The sequence below is a fragment of the Grammomys surdaster genome, unplaced genomic scaffold (genome assembly GCF_004785775.1).
Source record: "Grammomys surdaster isolate TR1022 unplaced genomic scaffold, NIH_TR_1.0 172, whole genome shotgun sequence".
Taxonomy (NCBI): Eukaryota; Metazoa; Chordata; class Mammalia; order Rodentia; family Muridae; genus Grammomys; species Grammomys surdaster.
In genome coordinates, this window is record NW_021604620.1 from 2,356,279 (window position 1) to 2,362,278 (window position 6,000).

At 47.9% G+C, this 6,000-nt stretch overlaps 1 protein-coding gene across 1 annotated transcript in view; it reads left to right on the plus strand.

Annotated features, from left to right (window-relative positions):
- The window catches only part of Ulk4 (unc-51 like kinase 4), a 293,994-nt gene that overhangs the window by 161,939 nt on the left and 126,055 nt on the right, over positions 1 to 6,000 (plus strand). The gene's annotated exons all lie outside the window — the stretch shown is intronic.

Here is a 6,000-nt window from a genome sequence, read left to right on the forward strand (position 1 = left end):
GTGATGTGGCACCCGCAGTCAGGAAGCAGAGAGGTGGTGCAGGGCTCGCTCACTTTCTCCTCCATTCACTGCCCATACGGAGGGCATGGGTCACTCCACCTTTGTTAAGTTGGTTAGAGAATCCTTCACAGATGTGCCAGATCCTGGAAGCTGACAGTTCAAGTATAACTATCACAGAGCCACTTGGCTGAGACTGTTGGTAAAGGCTTCAGAATGCCTCAGGCGGCAGAGATTCCCTGCTGTGCTGTAACCTGCTTCCCTGATGACCACAGCCAGGCGTTTGGGTAGGTGACAGTTTGTGACTTCTAGTCCTTTTGTTATCTGACTATACAAGTTTGTATGACCTCTTCCAGAGCAGAGCATGTCATGGGGCAACCCAAATGCAGGGCCACTCATCTTCCGCTCAGGATAATCCACATGGATCCCCTTCGTGAGTTGAGGTTGACCCTCCCTCCTGGGGGACTTCCTTAGTTCTGCCCTCCCATTGGCATAGTCACCTGGAGGCTCAGTCTGATGCTCTGGCGTGTATGTGCTGTGGGACACTTGAGCACCTGTTTCCACAGTTGATTCATAAATTACTCTGAAAAAGGGAGGGTTTGTTATGTTTGAAATTCATCTGGAGGCAGGACCCTCTTAGATTGTCATGGTAAGCAGGTGGGCTCTACCAACTCAGCTTATCCCTTCTCGGCCCATCTCCAGAGCCTGGCCACCAAGTGCTGCTGTGTAAAAACTGTTCAGGAGAAGAAGGAAGCCTTAATAAATGTTAGTGTTGGGGCTGGAGAGATGGCTCAGAGGTTAAGAGCACCGACTGCTCTGCCAGAGGTACTGAGTTCAATTCCCAGCAACCACATGGTGGCTCACAATCATCTGTAATGGGATCTGATGCCCTCTCCTGGTGTGTCTGAAGTGTATGTGTATTTGTATTTATATTTGAATATGTATGTGTATATGTATATAATAATTCTTTAAAAAATAAAAATAAAAAACAAATGTTAGTGTTGGTACAAGACCCTTCAGCAATCTTTGCCTCAGGGATATCTGCACAATTAGCTCTTTATGCATGAAGATACTTCCACAGGGCCTTGGAGATGGGGCAAGGCATCTCAGTGTCCAGCTTTATCATAACAACAAAGCAAGACTCCTTGAGGAAGCTACAGAGGGGAGAGTGGCCTGTACCACCTCTCTTCCAATTCCAAGAATACAAATAAAATCCACGTACAGGAGCAAGCTGAGGGAGAAAGGGCTTGATGGATTCAGCGTCGAAGGTGGAGAGCATGGTGGCTGGCAGGCAGGCAGGCAGGCAGGCAGGCAGGCAGGCAGGCAGGCTGGCGGGTTGGTGGGCAGGCAGGCTGGCGGGTGGGCAGGCAGGCAGGCAGACAGGCATGACACTGGGGCAGTGGATGAGAGCTTACATCTTATTTAGAAGATGCAGGCAGAGAGAGTAAGCAAGATGGAGCCTGGTGAGAGGTTTTGAAATCTCAGAGCCTCCCTCCCCCAACCAGTGACACACCTCCAACAAGGCTACACCTCCTAGTCCCTCCCAAACAGTTCCACTAACTAGGGACCAAGCATTCAAACATAGGAGCCTGTGGGGCTATTCTCTGTCAAACCCTGAAGCCTTCCCACCTCAGTTAACCTTGTTAACTACACAATCCTCCACAGGCATGCTGGGAAGCTGCATGATCCCACACAGGCGTGCCTAGAGTTTCATCTACTAAGGAACTCCAGACTTCACCAAATTGACAGTTGAATTTGACAGGAAGGGGGAATTAAGTCCAGGTGGTAGACTCTGTCTGCAGACAGAAGTGTAGGCTCACACTGGCCTGGGTGCCCAGGCACAGCCTCCCCTCTTCTCTGTCTGTGAGGAGTCAGATTGAGAAGTGAGTACAGGACTTTGGCTTGACACTCAGCACCAGGCCAGGGAAACCCAGCTCTGGGTGGGGAGATCAGTGTCCCCTCTGCGTGGCTAGTGCCCATGGATAGAGCTTCAGGACCTGCCCTGAGACAGGTGAGAACCCTTGGCTTCTGTCACACATGCTAGCGTCTCTGTACTGGTGCACCAGCTCTACTGACCTCAGACTGTCCCTGAAAACGTGGCCTTGATTCTTCTGCTATGCTTTTTAGTGTGGGGTAAGTCCCAGTGCTATAGCATGGCTGGCTGTGGGCTTGCCCATCCTAGGAGGCGTCATGTATACTCATTGTCCTCTTACAGGGTCAAGAGGGAGGTAGCCATAAAATTGTTCTGTACTGATTTAGGGACAGTGCCTCCTTGCTAAGTCCTGGTCCAGACTCCCACAGTGACTGATCACAGGCTGGTGACTCAGGGTGTCAATGCTAGGCCACTTTTGTTCCTTTGACTCAGTAGTATGACGTGAAATCAAGAATGTGAAGGTTCTAAGTTTTCTCAAGATCGCTCTGGCCCTTAGGGTCTTTGTGCATCTGTGAGTTTTAGGATTTCTTTCTAACTCTGTAAGGAAAGCCACTGGTATTTTGGTTTGAGTCTAAACGAGCGTCCTAGCATGGATGTCGGAAACTGAACTGGGTTCTCTGCTAGAACAGCACGCTTTCCTAATCTCTGGGCCATCTCCAGCCCCAGGTGATCTTTGTTCATGGCTGGATTTGACAATCTGTGGAGTGGATTTCCATCTGTGTTTGTCTAGACATGGGGCTGTAGTCTCTGTATTCGCTGTTCCCTCCTCAGGGAGGTGGAGGTCATGGTTGTCTCACTGGGTGTTAGGTTTCAGAGAGGCCATTGTTTGGTCGGATGGTCTGGGGGAGGATGATGCTTTTTTCTTTACTTGTTTGTTTATATTGATAATTAATATTGGCACTGACAACCTTGTCGATATCCCCCTTTCTCTGCCTTCGGGGCCAGTGTGTCTCTGTGTAGCTAGTATAAAACCCACTGGCAGTGGGTAATTTCTGTGTTTGTTTCTTGATCTCTCTATATGTGAGTATGCATACAATGATACAAGCACCCAGTGCCCTTGTGATTAAGAGTGACGTTAGTCCTTTAAGAATGTGTGTGTGTGTGTGTGTGTGTGTGTGTGTGTGTGTGTGTAGCCTGTGCAGCTGCTGATGGAAGCCAAAAGAGAGCACCAGACCCTCTGAACTGGAGCTACAGGTGGTTGTTGAGCCACCATGTGAGTTTTGGAAACTGGGGTCTTCTGCAAAAGCAGCCATTGCTTTTAACAAGTGAGCTGTCTCCCCAGCTCAATGCTAGTTCATTTTAAATTACAACTTTTGATTAGACTGAAAATTACTAGACATAAAATGTTATCTCTAAATATATGTTTACAGTTTGCATTTCCAGACTTAAGTATAGCTCTGAATCAATCTGATGTATTCAAATATGGGGCAAAGTTAAAGCGAGGATTTCTGCAGGGAGATGATGGCCGTGTATCCCCTCTGAGAGCCATCATGCATAAGGAGGTGTGACTAGTTCCTCTCTGGTCACTGGGGGGTAGGGAGGGGGAGTCTACAAAGATTCTTCCTTTGCAACTGTTGGGTTTAATCACCAGCTGAGCAGACACTGATAGGAAATGAATTCAGAATATCTGTATTAGTCAGAAGGCCTGAACACCTCAAAGACCAGAAGCCAAACTGGGTTTTATTTCCAGTTGCTCAGGTCGTTCATGTTTATTTAGTTGTTGAGAGGTGACCAGTTGCAGCCACTGATAGAGACTGGACACAACTGGATAAATCAAAGGCCCCTTCCTAACCACACGTGCTGTCTGGAGAAGACTTCAGCCTGTGGCCTGTGTGGTGGCAATGTCGAGGTGGCACAAGCAGGAAGGCCCGTATGGTGAGATGCAGTGCTGTATACAGGGCCAATGTTGAGGCCTCTCTTCTCATGAGCACATTTCAGCATAAACATGGAGGGTAGGGGGGAGGAAGAAAGGGGGGCAGCCATGCCATCCTGCAAGTGACCCTATTCTTGCCATATGAGTGTTCCTTTCTTAATTCAAAATAAGTGGAATATTTCATACTCTTTTATTTTCATAAGGATGAGATGTTTGTTTTCATGGACTCAGCCATAAATGTTTGTCCTATTGCTGAAAGCAAAAACAACAAAACCACAGATTCCATTAGTATTTCTAGGACTTTAAGGTCTTTAATTGTCTCTAAGACAATTGTTTCATTTCTAATTAAAATTCAGACCCCACACAGTGGCTCTCTGTCATTTCAGAATGTTGAAATATCAGATAATAATGACCAGGCTTCACTGCTCCTTCCAGAAAGCCATGAAGGTATCTAAGTGGGATCCAATGGTTTTCTGTTTGTAAAACTCCTTGTGCTTACGTTTTGTTTTGATACACACACACACACACACACACACACACACACACACACACATACATTTCCCTTTGGAAGGAGCCAGAGAGATAGCTCAGCAGTTAAGATGGCCCTGCTCTTGTAGATGAAATGGGTTGGGTTCCCAGTACCCATGTGGGTAGCTTACGACCATGTGTAACTCCAGCAGCAGGGATCAAGCGCCCTCTTCTGGTCTCTGTGGGAAACTGCATTCATCTGTGCCCCTCCCCAACACACACACACACACACACACACACACAACCTTAAAAATAAACTTTGGCAAACTCTGAACAGTTAGAATCTTTTCCTCCCCAACACTTTCCCCTTCTCTGCTGAGTCTCCAGTTATGAGTCACATGACACAAATACATGTACTTAGCATACGTAATTCAGTCTCATCCAGCCAACCACGATCTCTGTCTCCCAAATTCACCATCTTTCTGCTTTTCTTCCGACTGAGACACAGCTCTGTCTTCAGGTGTGCTGAGCTCCACCCCATCACTTCTCATCCCCTCTTCCCATGGGGGATGCATAATGCGCTTTCTGTTTTAGAACATCCATGAGGTTTTGCCTGAGGGTCTGGTGTTGATTTGCTGTGACCATGTCTTCTCCGTTCATCCCGGCACTGTCCTTGGCTGCTTGGGAAAGCTGCACCATCTCTGTGCCTCCCCTGCTCCCTGTCCTCCCTTGGTTGTAGGTTGTATCTCCTGTTCTCGGGAACTGTGCTCACTTTGTGTCATGGGTAGCCCCTGTGGGCCCGTGCTGTGCATCTGAATCCTGTTCTGTAGACAGAATGCCAAATCGTCACTAGCTGTCATTTCATTTAGAGGAGGCTCAGCTTGTTTCTTTCAAGGCTTATTTTGAATTCCTGTTGCCTCACCTGGGTTAATAAGGAATGGCATTTGGGTCTTAGTTAAACACTCAGGACTCCTTAGCAAGGCCTACTCTCTGGGTTGTCAGGCTTGTCTCCCTGCTGTGCGAGCCCTTCAGGCTTGCAGGAGCCCTCCCTCAGCCTCACACAGGGAGCATCAGAGAACTCAGGCAGAGACTTTGGGGAGCACCATGCAGGTTTCTGAGTGGCTCTCTGTTCCTCTACCTTTAATCCTTTGCTTCTTTAGATCCAGCCCCAGCTTCTCCTCTCAGAGGAAGATGCTCTGCTCGGGCCTGTCACCCTATCCCGAAAGTTCAACTAGAACTGAAGCTGCAGTAGTGAGGGGGCTGGATTAAAGTTTTCCCTCCCTGGGGTCAAAGCCATGACAGGTTCCTGTCTCACGTCTCAGGAACCATTGTCTCTGGTACTTGATCTAGGGCTAGCGTCATATATGACAGAGGTCTGGTGTGTGGTGGCATGTCATTGTCTAGAGTTAACGTCATGTATGACAGGTCTGGTGTGTGACAGGCATGTCATTGTCTAGGGCTAACATCATGTATGACAGATCTGGTGTGTGACAGGCATGTCATTGTCCAGGGCTAACATCATGTATGACAGGTCTGGTGTGTGACAGGCATGTCATTATGTAGAGTTAGTGTCATGTATGACAGGTCTGGTATGTGACAGGCATGTCATTGTCCAGGGCTAACGTCATGTATGATAGGTTTGGTGTGTGACAGGCATGTCATTATGTAGGGCTAATGTCATATATGACAGGTCTGGTGTGTGACAGGCATGTCATTATGTAGGGCTAAC